Source organism: Schistocerca americana, chromosome 3, assembly GCF_021461395.2.
Source record: "Schistocerca americana isolate TAMUIC-IGC-003095 chromosome 3, iqSchAmer2.1, whole genome shotgun sequence".
Taxonomy (NCBI): Eukaryota; Metazoa; Arthropoda; class Insecta; order Orthoptera; family Acrididae; genus Schistocerca; species Schistocerca americana.
Genome location: NC_060121.1, coordinates 433,099,774 through 433,114,540, shown reverse-complemented (window position 1 = coordinate 433,114,540; position 14,767 = coordinate 433,099,774). Strand labels below are relative to the sequence as shown.

Genomic DNA, 14,767 nt, shown 5'->3' with positions numbered 1-14,767 from the left:
CCGGCTCGTAGAAGATACGGTTATGGCAGACTATGGGCTAGACAAAAGGAATGAGATAGGAGAAAGACTTGAGTTCTACGATACATTTCAGCTAGTAATAGTGAATACACTGTGCAAGAACCATAAGAGGAGGAGATCTACTTGATAAGGCCAGGAAGTACAGGAATGTTCCGGTTTGATTACATAATGGTTACACAGAGATTCGAAAATCAGATATTGGATTGTAACTCGTACCCAGGAGCAGATGTAGAATTGGATCACAATGTAGTAATGATGAAAAGAACACTGAACTCAAAGAGACTAGGCAGGAAGAATCAATGCCCAAAGAAGTGGGATGTGGAAGTACTAAGGAATGGAGAGATATGGCTGAAGTTCTCTGGGGCTTAGATACTGTGATAATGAATAGCCCAGTTGGCAGTTCAGTTGAAGGGTCACATCCAAAATGGGTAGTCACAGAATTTGGAAAGAAAAAGTAGATACAAATAGGGAAGAAACTGGGTAACAGAACAAATACACAGTTGATCAATGAAAGAAGGAAATACAAAAATGTTCATGAACACAGAAATAAGTAAGTCGCTTACAAATGAAATAAATAGGAAGTGCAAGGTAGCTCAGATTAAATGGCTGCATAAAAAATGTGAAGATGTGATTGTCGGAAGAACTGACTCAACATATAGAAAAGTCAAAACAGAGTGCAAAGGGAAATCCTCTCTTAAATGTAGAGGAGAGAGTGAATAGGTGGAAATAGTATATTGAAGGCCTATATGAGGGAGAAGACTTGTTTGATGATGTGATGGAAGAAGAAGAAGAAGAAGAAGAAGAAGCAGGAGTCGGTATAGAAGAGATGGGAGCTCAAGTATTAGAATCAGAATTTAAGAGCTTTGGAATACCATCTGAAAATGGAAAATCCAGGATGGAATAATGACCATATTACGAAAAGGGTATATTGCTACTTATCAGGTAGCAGAGATATTGACATGCAGATAGGCACAATAAAACGACTGTCAAAGAAGTAAGCTTTTGGCCAAAAAGACCTTCATTGGAATGTATATAAGAACCAACCATTTCCTCCACTGATTCTTCACAGTTCCTGTTCCTTTACGACACAATGCCCTGCTCATCTCTATTGACGCCACTTCCTTTTACACTAATATCCCCAGTGCCCATGGCCTTCCCACTATTTAACGGTATCTTTGCCAATATCCGACAGATCCCAAACCTACAACCTCCTTCCTAGTTCCCATGACCAGTTCCATCCTCACCCACAATTATTTCTCTTTTGAAGGCATCACCTACAAACAAATCTGGGGTACAGCAATGGGCATCCGCACGGCACCATCTCATGCCAATCTATTCATGGGCCATTTAGAAGAAACCTTTTAGTCATCCAGTATACCAAACTCCTCACCTGGTTCAGATTCATTGGTGACATCTTCATGATCTGAATTGAGGGTGAGGAAACCCTATCCATGTTCCTCCAGAACCTCAAGGCCTTGACATCCATTCACTTCACCCGGTCCTCCCCAACCTAACAAGCTGTATTCCTCCATGTTGACCTCAGCCCAGAAGATGGCTACGTCGTTATATCTGTCCATATCAAACCTACCAACCTCCACTTTGACAGCTGCCACCCATTCCATATCAAGAAGACCCTTCCATACAGCCACCCATGACCATTGCATCTGTAGTGATGAGCATTCCCTCTTGAAATACACGAAGGGTCTCACTGAGGCCTCTAGAGACCATAATTACCCTCCCGACCTTGTACAGAAAAAGATGTCCTGCACCCTCTCTCTCCAGTCACCACTCACCTCCCAGAGACCTGCCATCTGCCCACAGAAGTGCATCCCCTTGTGACTCAGTACCACCCAGAACTGGAGCAAATGAATTGCATTCTCCGCTAGGGTTCTGCCTGCCTCTCATTGTGCCCAGAAATGTCCAACCCACTATCCTTCCCACCCTGTACACTGTGGTATTCTGTTGCCCACTGAACCTACACAATATATATATACACACACACACTTGTCCATTCCCACACAACCCCTGCTCCCAACCCTGTACCTCATGGCTCATGTCCCTGTAACAGATGTAGATGCAAAGTGCTCAGGCTTGGTAATTTTTGAATTATGTCGTACTGCCATAGTCTGTTAAATATTGTGCTTGACAGTGACGGTGTGTCGGAACAGCAATGACAATAAATAACATTTAACAACCTAAAGTGGTATGACTTCATTCAAAAACTCAGCATGAAGCTCATACTCTCAAAAAATATACGAGAAAATCTGCTACTTGTCATTCCTAGGATTTCAGGTTGGAAGAGGCACTTGAAACTGTGAGGTGGAGTCAAAGACTGAATAACAGTAAGCAATACCTGAATATCACAGCATTTGGCGCAGTGACTTCGGTTTATAGTAATGTACTGGACCAACCTCATATTTTTCAGTATGATGCCGACGTGAACATCAGGCTGCGCTATCGGTCAGTTTGTTACCACAATCAGTTTCTGCTTTCAAATCAGTTGGCTTCGCCAGCTCTTAACAGAATTATCACCTTCCAACATAACCTAGATCTCCAGTGGCACTACAGATCAGTCTGTCATCACCACAACAATGACTTCACGGGGAGGAGGGACGGGAGGTTGTCAAAGATATAAATTTGGTCTTGACTTCGAAGTCCCGCAGCACAGTCAACAGACCAATAAGCAACTTGTATATAAGACAGTGGCATTGATATGGAGTGCGAGGCCAGCATGTTCAATGTCCCACCCTGCCTGAATTCAGACGTGGAGCCTGTGAAATGCACCACATGAGGAGGCTGCCGCACGGCAGAGAGACAAGGTGGGTAGCTCGCTACCCCGACACAGGCGGCCTACACATTGACTTCATACGGTCGTTGAGATTCTGCCTACCAAACACTGCCCGAAACCCAGCTTTAAATATGGGTTCTTGTGTCATCAAAGGTTGTCTTACTTCACACCCACCGACATTTTATTTACAATGACTCTGGCAGTGCTTGTGGATTTTGTCTTTGGACACATTTGCGGAGGGTTGTATATTCAGCTTTGAACTGAGACTTGGCATGATATGGTATGAAATGCACTGTGTAATCATGTCTCTGTACTCAGTAATTAATTCATTTGCTCCTGAGAACTCTGCATGTTATAACAGTGCCATTAGTGATACCCTTACCAACTTTCAAAAAAGCAGCTCACTTCCTGCGGCTGTGACATCGTTGGTCTGTGAGAATGTTTGCACAATAGCACTCCACGTCAACAGCTGGGATTTCGTCTGTTAACAACAGTGTACAACACTACTACTACTAGTCTTCCTTCAACATCGGTAATTATTAATATCCGATTATATCGATACTATTTCTTAAAACGATTGATATATCGATAAACCATCGGCTGTTTTGAGCAGGTGTTTCAAATGAAAAACAGCTTCTCTAGCTTTTCCCCAGGCTTTCTTTTTCAGTAGTCCCTTAAATAAGTCGTATTCCCTGAATTTTTATATTCTTTGTTGCCCAAGGCACATTTCACAAAATGGCTATTATCGTCCATTTTCTTGAAAAAAAAAAAATCCACACCAATGGTTGATTTTTAACAACGTATTTTCAGAACAATAATAAAACCCGGATTTTCAGCTTCTGTCGTCGTCTGCCCATCTAAGCATGTGATAAAATTTCACAGTGTTTTCATTTTACAGTTTTTTTACATTACTGTGCAATGTCTTTGACTCGCCCGATATCTGTCAATGCTGAGTGGATAGTTATATACAGAGAGTGGACAAAAATACGGTAATACCAAAAACACAACACATTACTGTGCCTAATATGGTGAAGGAAAACTGTTGGCATTCAAGCTGGCATTCAGTTGTCTCCGAATCGATAAATATTGTTCCGCTAAAGAAAAAAAATCTGTTCTTCAACCGTACAATACCTATCCTTTCCTGACTAAAATGGTAATTATTAACAAATATGTAAAGCTTTACAATGACATGTCGTTTGACTAATAGTTGGGTGAGCCCCGCCACCAAATCCCTCCAACTGAATGCAGCTTCTAGCTTCACGTTTCTTCACATTATTATTACGCCTCTGCCTGAAGTTTTCGCACGTCCTAATTTAAGCTTTGGCAATCTCGCCACTCTATCCGGCATTAGTGTTCCTTCTCACTGTCATTCTTGGTAATGAACAAGAGTAAAACGGCTCTCTTTCTCTCTGCCTTCAGTGCTGCCAGACGATTATTCTATAAATTCCTTCCTCCTAATGCTGAGTTCAGCAACCACCATCGTAAAAGACGCTGCAATGTGGAGCCACAATCTCGCTCGAACTGCAGGCTGCGGTTAGCAATGGGGGAGGAGGTACTATACTCTGATCATCATAAGGAAAAACCTTATGTAAACAAACACAAACGCAATGATTGGTCAGAAGATGTAGCACACACACACAGTGGTATTGTTATGCTCTTGGAAGTAGGTCCTACTTCCGTATTAGATATACAGTACTGGAAAGTGGAAGAAGAACACCATGAATTCGTCGACTCAGCAGATGGAAATTTTGTTGACACACTCTTGAGGACATATACAACAAACAATCACAACGACAGCCCCATAAACGTCTCAGCGCATTGGACAGGGCGTGTAAAATTTCGGCGCTGGTAGCCTCTAGATCCTCATTTTGCAGCAATGCAAGCTGTAGTTCTCCCATGGACACGATCGTGCACGTGACGAAAGTAGTCTTGCGGAATGGCCTGCATTACAGTTTCCATCTGGTGTCTCAATTAGGCCAGATACCCGGCGATATTGCAGACTGTGCAAGATGACATGACATCCACACTCAAACATGCTCTGTGGGGGACAGATATGGGGATCGTGCTGGCTAGGGTAATTGACCTACACCTCGGAGAGCAAGTTGGGTGGCACAGGTTACATGTGGCTGTGAATTGTCATGTTGGAAAACCACAACACCTTGTTGGTGCATGAACGGTAGCACATCCGTTGAATACTGTTTTGGATGAATCGTACACTGAACAGTGTTTCCTCTACAATTACCACAATAGAATGGCCGTTGTATGATATGGCTCTGCACATTATGTGTTGTCCCTGTATGCCACTCTCATATACACTACAGAGGTTGGAACTCACCTGCATGATGTCACACATGCAAATGATCATCATTGACACCAAGGCAGAAGTGACTCCCATTTGAAGATAAGTCTTTTTTCGCCCTTCCATAAGCGCCTATCGCGACACAACTGGAGACGGGCTGCACGATGTTGGGTTGTGAGTGGAAGACGCCTTAAGGCATGCAGGATCGTAGCCCTACTTCACGGAGATGGTTGTGAATGGTCCTCGGTGATACACCCGGAGCGACGGTGTGTCTAATACGAAATTAGAATTACATTAATACCTTCAGCTGCAAATGGACATTGATATATATCAACGGGGACAGGTGAAAATATGTGCCCTGACCGGGACTCAAACCCGGGATCTCCTGCTTACATGGCAGACGCTCTATCCATCTGAGCCACCGAGGGCACAGAGGATAGAGCGACTGCAGGGACTATCTCGCTCACGCCTCCCGCGAGACCCACATTCTCACCTTGTATGTCCACAAACTACATTCGTAGTGTCTCAATCCAGCACACTCATTACTCGTGGAAGACATTCTTACCAAATCCCGTAAGTGTTCGGGGAATATGTGTGCATCCGCACAGAAGAAGAAGGACATGGTCGGTGTTGCCAGATCTATATACTTATATGGATATGGTGTATGTCCTTTCGGACATGTCCGAAAGAACAGACACCACTGATGACCTGCAGCCGTCTAGAACGACCTCTCGCCGCACGTGTAGTGCAATTCTGTGGTATAACCACCCAGCATCCCTCAGACCGCACCAGTTCCAGCTCCGTCAATTGCACAAATGGTTCACGTCCACGCCGTCGTGGGATGCTAACAGTGTTACAGTCAGAGACAATTGGCTGCTACTGGCTTTAGAGATGAACAACTGCTGCGAAGCTTGATTATTCCACAACTGATAACGCGGCTCTTGGTTTGTAAGCAGCGTTGTGCATTTGATCATCGCGTTAACTGCCCTTTCGTAGTGTCCTGTGCAAGTATGACATTCTTTAGTCACTTGCGTCAAAGTGTTCTTTTTTCATTTTCCACAAGTGTTTTATTACTAAGTTACGTTAAATACAACTTTAAGATATTCAAATGTATTAACAGCAACCAACATTTTTCTTAATCACACTTTAGCTACATAGTTTTTATTTCAAAAATTATTTTCATTCATGGCCTCTGCACTTTTGTGATCTGATTGTCGCGCTGTTAACAGGCAGTATGAAAATGGCTGAGGCACCTTCCTGTACCGTAGTAAAACACGGTTAAAACGTGCCGATAAATAGTTTGTTCATAACATTTTTCACAAATTTCCGGAGATAATCAGTTTTGAAGTTTTCCGAGGGACTGTATAGCTACACTTGAGACATAAATACACATTGGATGTATAGCGCAATTGGTAGCGTAGTAGATTGACAACTTACTGCAGTTCAGGGTTCGTTGGTTCAAACCCAACCAATACAGAGATCGTAAGGCAAGGATGCCGCCCTCTCGATGAGTTTGTCCACCATCGCACTGGGCCTTGTGCTAAGAAAAATGGACGACACCACAGCAGGAATCACGTCGCACTATGCTAAAATGGAATGTTTACACTGACGACGACGGTTTCCTTATGGGAGACAAAGATGACCTCAACAAAACAAACTACTTCCTTCAGCCATTCGGACAATCAGCAGGAGCCAAAATAAAGAAGAACAAAAATTTGATTAACTCTTCTCCGATGATTAGCCGAGTGGTGGCGTTGCCATGTCGCAACATTTCGGTGAGTTTTGTAACCATCATTCTCGTTTGAGAATGATGGGTGCGAAACTCACCGAAACGTTGCGACAAGACGACACCACCACTCGGCTGATCACCTGAGAAGAGTCCGTCAATGGACCACGCCGAGAAAGCCAGCAATAGCATTTAAAAACGAGACTGCCCTATTACCGATTGGCAGCGAAAAGCTACACGAGAGAAGTACCTGGTACAAAGTTGTCGAAATGCATAAGGGCCTAGGACTGAAACTACACTCGTGCCTGACGAAAATGATGGCACAAAATTGGAGGGAAGTGTTGCAAACAATTAGAGGTCTCGCCAGAACGAATGACCACAGAGAGCTGGACCTATTCCAGAAGGCGATTCTCATTAACGAGCAACTTCTGTCTAAAGTATGGGTCCTCTCGCAGGTGCCCCACCCCTCAAAGGAAATAGCAAGATCCACTGAAGTAGCAATACATTACCTCCTCTGGCGTCGGAAAATATTCAAAGTGCAGCGCTCCACGTGCACGGTACGCAACCACGACGTCGAGAGAAAATACGCTGCACTGCTGATACACCGCTTGAACACCATAGCAGGGAACAACCAAAACAGCCTGACAGCCGCTCTGATAAATACGTACCGGCCAGCCTCAGAGAAAGCACCAGTGAACATAACCATACCCTACAAACTAAAACAACTGAGAGAATACTTTGTACAAAAAGGTTGAGTATTAGACACAGCAGAAGATCCAAGAACGAGAACGACCAAGAAGCTGTTTGCAGAATTGAGAGGAGAGGAGCAACGGGACAAGATAGAATTAAAGAAACCCGAGCACTATTGGAGACAAGTATAGCTCAATCTACACTAAGGTGCACTCAGTACGAATGCCAGATCAACAACACTGTACCTACAAATGAAAGTTTAACAGCAATTCACCTCATACTATCACGAAAATGTCACATTTGTAATCCAAACGACACCTGGGAACATGGTTTCCAATGTGGAAAAAGTAAACAAATATTAGAGGTGTGCAAAACTATGTTGGCACAGAAAAACAGAAGTACACCAGAACCGATAAACATCGAATTATTAACCGTCTCAGACATAAAATCATTCCCCAGATCAAAGAAACAAACCACCACATGGATTTGGGCCAAACAGTGTATGCAGTAATAGAACAGAACCAAAAAGACGTTATCGGATACCTCTCGCACTTATGGGAGGCAAACAATAAAGCCATGAGATCCAAAAAGCACAAAACAGAATTTTCGTAATCGCCCTATGCAGCGTTTCAGAGAGCCCTGACGTCACCGCCTGCCCGACCACCGTGGACGGAGCCCAGCTTGAGGGAGGACGGCGGCCCAAGGCAACGCCCCCCCCCCCCCCCCCCACCGCTGCAGCCTCCCCCCCACCTCTGCAGCCCCCCCTCCCCCCCGCCCACCAGCCGTCCCAGCAAAACCGACAAAGTGCATCAGTGAAGTTTTCCTTCAGTGTTGAGTGCCGTGTTGTTTGTGTTCAGTGTTTTATCAATGCCCTCGCCACTGGATTAGTTAATAACAAGTGAAATCAAAGAGCAAGCATTTCCCCCATTCCGCCGAAAAATACGAGCTCATTCACCAGATGCACACAAACAACACAAATACTACCCTTTTTTAACTTGAAAAAAAAAAGTCAATTACAAGTCCATAATCAAATCTGCGTTTTCTAATACACACACATCAAAAAAAGTTTTGCATCACCTCTGTTCCGAGAGTTCCGGAATCTGTACAGAAAATTAGAATAGAGATCAACAAACATCATTTTCGACCTTTTTATCGGTCATGACAACCACACATTGCGTGTTGTACCACCATACAGCGAGACATTCAGAGGTGGTGGTCGAGATTACTGTACACACCGGTACCTCTAATACGCAGCAGGACGTCCTCTTGCACTGATGCATGGCTGTATTCGTCATAGCATACTATTCACAAGTTCATCAAGGCACAGTTGGTCCAGATTGTCCCACTCCTCAACAGCGATTCGGCGTAGATCACTCAGAGTGTTTGGTGGGCCACATCGTCCATAAACAGCCCTTTTCAATCTATTCAAGGCACGATCGATAGGGTTCGTGTCTGGAGAACATGCTGGCCACTCTAGTCGAGCGATGTCATTATCCTGAAGGAAGTCATTCACAAGATGTGCACTATGGGGGCGCGAATTGTCGTCCATGAAGACACATGCCTCGGCAATAAGCTGCCCATATGGTTGCACTATCGGTCGGAGGGTGGCATTCACGTACAGTCATTATGGCGCCTTCCATGACCATCAGTGGCGTACATCGGCCCCACATAATGCCACCCCAACACAACAGGGAACCTCCACCTTGCTGCACTCGCTGGAAAGTGTGTCTGAGCCGTTCAGCCTGACCGAGTTGCCTCCAAAGACGTCTCCAACGATTGTCTGGTTGAAGGCATATGCTGCACTCAGTGGTGAAGAGAATGTGATGCCAATTCTGAACGGTCCAATCAGCATGTTGTTGGGCCCATCTACACCTACATGGTGTCGTGGTTGCAAAGACAGACCTCACCATGGACGTCGGGAATGAAGTAGCGCATCATGCAGTCTATTAGGCACAGTTTTAGTTGTAACACGACGTCCTGCGGCTGCACGAAAAGCATTATTCAACATGGTGGCATTGCTGTCAGGGCTCCACCAAGCCATAATCCGTAGGTAGCGGTCATCCACTGCAGTAGTAACCCTTGGGCGGCCTGAGCGAGGAATGTCATCGACAGTTCCTGTCTCTTTGTATCTCCTCCATGCCCGAATAACATCGCTTTGGTTCACTCCGAGACGCCTGGGCACTTCCCGTGTTGAGAGCCCTTCCTGGCACAAAATAACAAGGCGGACGCGATCGAACCGCGGTATTGACAGTCTAGGTATGGTTGAACTACAGACAACACGAGCCGTGTACCTCTTTCCTGGTGGAATGACTGGAACTCATCGGCTGTCGGACTCCCTCCGTCTAATTGGGGCTGCTCATGCATGGTTGTTTACATCTTTGGGCGGGTTTAGCGACATCTCTGAACAGTCAAAGGGACTACGTCTGTGATACAATATCCACAGTCAACAATCTTCAGAAGTTCTGGGAACTGAGATGACGCAAGCTTTTTTTGATGTGTGTAGTAGAAAATTTGTTCACATTTATCATTGCCCAGAAAAAGCTCATTTAAAAGTAAAAATGGTCAAGTCAACCATCATGGCAAATGCATAAAAACAAAGACTACTTCTATTAAAAGTTAAATGAAAAGAGGACAATGTCCTAGAAATGAAAAAAACTAACTCTATACACAATGATGACTTTGAAACAAAAACTGTGTAAAAGGGAAATTGAAAACGAAATGTAATGGAATTCAAAAACGTACCTTATACTTATTTTATAAATAATGAAATAAAAAAGTTTACGTATTGTTATAAAAAAGTGTTGCCTGAGTCATTTTTTTTCTCATTCAATCTGAAATATCTACATCTTGTATTTGTAAAATTCATCATTATTTCTCACAAATAATGCAAGTCTTCTTTTTTTCTTATTATATATAGCACGCAAAATTCATGTTTTCATTTCAAATATAAATCCTTACTTATCGATATTTTATAAAAGACTGTTAATAAAGATTGCTTAAATTAATAAAACAACAATTTAATTTCTGAAGGAAATACAAATGTAGATAGGTGTCGTAGAAATATGAAAAACAATCATTTTGACAGCCTCGAATACAGCATACGCTGCATTTTTACGTTTGCCACTGTACCATTATGATATGAACCAAACGAAACTGATCTGGAGCCAAGATGAGGGATTTGGCTCGAGAAATAACAAGACTGTTTGTTTCACTGCCAGAGGTACGGGAACGAACGCACACAGCTTTTTCACACGTCACTGCCGAACGCTGGAGGGATATAGATAGGTACGTCATAAAAGAAGAGAAGAAAATGCGGCGCCTGGTTGGCTTCGTGGACTCCGTTGTTGACAGACTCGTTATCAACGTACCAGATGACAATTCCACAACTGAAATGTAGGGCCTATTCCTCGGATTCGGATAAGAAGGAGCTAAGAGATTATCAAACATTTAACTGTAATCAATACCTTCAGTATTAAACAGTACAGAGATTTCAATCCCTGCAGTATGCTTTTTCATTGCACGTAGTTCACTCTGAAAAATTACTCTGTGTTTAACTGAGGAATTTTCATGACTCTTGTTTGTAATTAGAATACTACGTCAGGTGAGAACGAGAGCGTTTTATGCTTTCAATCTGGTCATTTAAGAAGCGCGCGGTAGTCTGGAGTTTTGCTGAATATTATTTCATTCTCTTTAAGAATTAAATGACATTCGAAGCTGTATTGTTTCTTTGCTCGTCTCGTTTTACGTCGGAACTGCAACTGCTCACATCATTGCATGTTAGTTGGATCGCCGGCTGGCCAGTACCGTCCAAGTTTAATGCTCCGGTAAAGTTGTTGTCCCGCATTATCACGCAATGTGCGTGCAATACAGCATATAACGTATCCTTATGATCGTACTTAACTGTACTGATCACAGCTTGGCTTCCGCTCCACGTGAGACGAAATCCAATGAGATTCAAGCAAACGCAGAAGGATGCTTGATGTAATGTTTACTTCATGTTTATTCTTATGATCAGAGTATAATGTCCACAACAGACGACCTCGACGCGCAAGTCGCCGGAGTAGCGTCAAATCGAAAGACATGCACCTAGTCACACGACATTTACATTTACATTTAACAGACGACCATGACCAATATTCTGTACTCTCGATTACATCACAAAGCTCGTCCTATGGTGTCAACAACGTGACTCTATACATAACGATCCACCCACGGATTGGGACTTTGAAGTGTTGGTGTTATGCAAGATGCGTATGCTCTGTGCAAGAACTGAGTTCCACCTTGCCCCCTTCTTTTGTTTACATGATTATCAAAAACAACACAAACACAACACTACACTGCACAGACATTCATCCCCTAAAACACATATACGGGCATGATACATTACTCTGAGGAAAAGAGTGATATTACAAGACTGTCACAAACACTCATGAAAATGGGTCATCCAACATACGGGGCTGGAACTGACTGCACAGGTAGACCGAACAGCCCGAGAACATCTTCCTCAGTGTCGTGGTCACCCCACTTTCGTGATATGGTGATGTAACTTTGAGGAAGCCCTCGAAATGTGGGTGCTTCTACAGATCCAATTTCTTATAGCGGCAAAAAATTTCGTAGAAAACTTGGAGAAAGATACGCGTAAATTTCCTGGTCAAGCTACGGTAATAAGAGAGATTTCAGCTTACCAGCTGCAGTCTGGGAGATTCAAGTGATCTGGGAGAGTGGTATGGAAAGGGATTCATGAGATGAATTGGTCTAAATGCCTTATCCGAAAATTACCTTAAACAGTCACAAAATGTTCTCGATAGGGTAACGTCTTAAATCTCCCGGTCACAAACAGGATCGCGCTTTTCCATTCAGTTTACGCAGAACTTCGAATCACTGAGCATCCGACCATTAGAGCACCACTGACTAAGGCTGCCAGTAGGCACGTAAAAAAAAGATGGGAGGCTATTTCTGCTTAGTGAACACAACAAGAAATAGATCTCAGATTAAATGAGCAGTCAACATCAAACATTCATAGAGACCGAAGATTTGGAAAGTAAACGAACACCACGCCCGGGTTCCCGGGTTCGATTCCCGGCGGGGTCAGGGATTTTCTCTGCCTCGTGATGGCTGGGTGTTGTGTGCTGTCCTTAGGTTAGTTAGGTTTAAGTAGTTCTAGGGGACTGATGACCATAGATGTTAAGTCCCATAGTGCTCAGAGCCATTTTTAAACGAACAAAATTCAGGAGTATCACACAAACTTGTTTACAAGGTACATCCTTAACAAAGTTGTGCTGGATGGAAAAGACGCCTCGTGGTTCCGCTGTCACGTTATAGAGTACTCCGGAAGCATAGGGTAAAAACTTTAAACGTAGTCAAAGCCTAGTAGACAAACAAAACAAAACGAAGCCACAAAGAGCCGAGGGATATACACTACTGGCCATTAAAATTGCTACACCACGAAAATGACGTGCTACAGACGCGAAATTTAACCTACAGGAAGAAGACGCTATGATACGCAAATGATTAGCTTTCCAAAGTTTTCACACAAGGTTGGCGCCGGAGGCGACACCTACAACGTGCTGACACGAGGAAAGTTTCCAACCGGTTTCTCATACACAAACAGGAGTTGGCCGGCGTTGACTGGTGAAACGTTGTTGTGATGCTTCGTGTAAGGAGAAGAAATGCGTACCATCACGTTTCCGACTTTGATAAAGGTCGGATTGTAGCCTATCGCGATTGCGGTTTATCGTATCGCGACATTGCTGCTCGCGTTGGTCGAGATCCAATGACTGTTAGCAGAATATGGATTCGGTGGGTTCAGGAGGGTAATACGGAACGCCGTGCTGGATCCCAATGGCCTCGTATCACTAGCAGTCGAGATGACAGGCATCTTATCCGTATGACTGTAACGGATAGTGCAGCCACATCTCGATCCCTGAGTCAACAGATGGGGACGTTTGGAAGACAACAACCATCTGCACGAATAGTTCGACGACGTTTGCAGCAGCATGGACTATCAGCTCGGAGACCATGGCTGCGGTTACCCCTGACGCTGCATCACAAACAGGAGCGCCTGCGATGGTGTACTCAACGACGAACCTGGGTACACGAATGGCAAAACGTCATTTTTTCGGATGAATCCAGGTTCTGTTTACAGCATCATGATGGTCGCATCCGTGTTTGGCGACATCGCGGTGAACACACATTGGAAGCGTGTATTCGTCATTGCCATACTGGTGTATCACCCGGCGTGATGGTTGGTTACACGTCCTGGTCACCTCTTGTTCGCATTGACGGCACTTTGAAAAGTGGACGTTACATTTCAGATGTGTTACGACCCGTGGCTCTACCCTTCATTCGATCCCTGTGAAACCCTACATTTCAGCAGGATAATGCACGACCGCATGTTGCAGGTCCTGTACGGTCCTTTCTGGATACAGAAAATGTTCGACTGCTGCCCTGGCCAGCACATTCTCCAGATCTCTCACCAATTGAAAACGTCTGGTCAGTGGTGGCCCAGCAACTGGCTCCTCACAATACGCCAGTCACTACTCTTGATGAACTGTGGTATCGTGTTGAAGCTGCATGGGCAGCTGTACCTGTACACGCTATCCAAGCTCTGTTTGACTCAATGGTCAGGCGTATCAAGGCCGTTATTACGACCAGAGGTGGTTGTTCTGGGTTCTGATTTCTCAAAATCTGTGCACCCAAACTGCGTGAAAATGTAATCACATGTCAGTTCTAGTATAATATATTTGTCCAATGAATACCCGTTTACCATCTGCATTTATTCTTGGTGTAGCAATTTTAATGGCCAGTAGTGTACATGTGTGAAGCGTTCAACGAATTCTGAAGTAAAATTATGTCCGTTCATCTGACTGAAAATCTAAGAAATTTGGTCCTACATGACGTCAGTAAACGGTTCAAATACACTCCTGGAAATTGAAATAAGAACACCGTGAATTCATTGTCCCAGGAAGGGGAAACTTTATTGACACATTCATGGGGTCAGATACATCACATGATCACACTGACAGAACCACAGGCACATAGACACAAGCAACAGAGCATGCACAATGTCGGCACTAGTACAGTGTATATCCACCTTTCGCAGCAATGCAGGCTGCTATTCTCCCATGGAGACGATCGTAGAGATGCTGGATGTAGTCCTGTGGAACGGCTTGCCATGCCATTTCCACCTGGCGCCTCAGTTGGACCAGCGTTCGTGCTGGACGTGCAGACCGCGTGAGACGACGCT

At 44.2% G+C, this 14,767-nt stretch overlaps 1 non-coding gene across 1 annotated transcript; it reads right to left on the bottom strand.

The window, feature by feature from the left end:
- Positions 1 to 5,459: 5,459 nt before the first annotated feature.
- Trnat-ugu lies at positions 5,460 to 5,534 on the bottom strand. Its single transcript has one exon. It is a non-coding gene; the product is annotated as a tRNA-Thr (tRNA).
- Between the last annotated feature and the right edge of the window lie 9,233 nt (positions 5,535 to 14,767).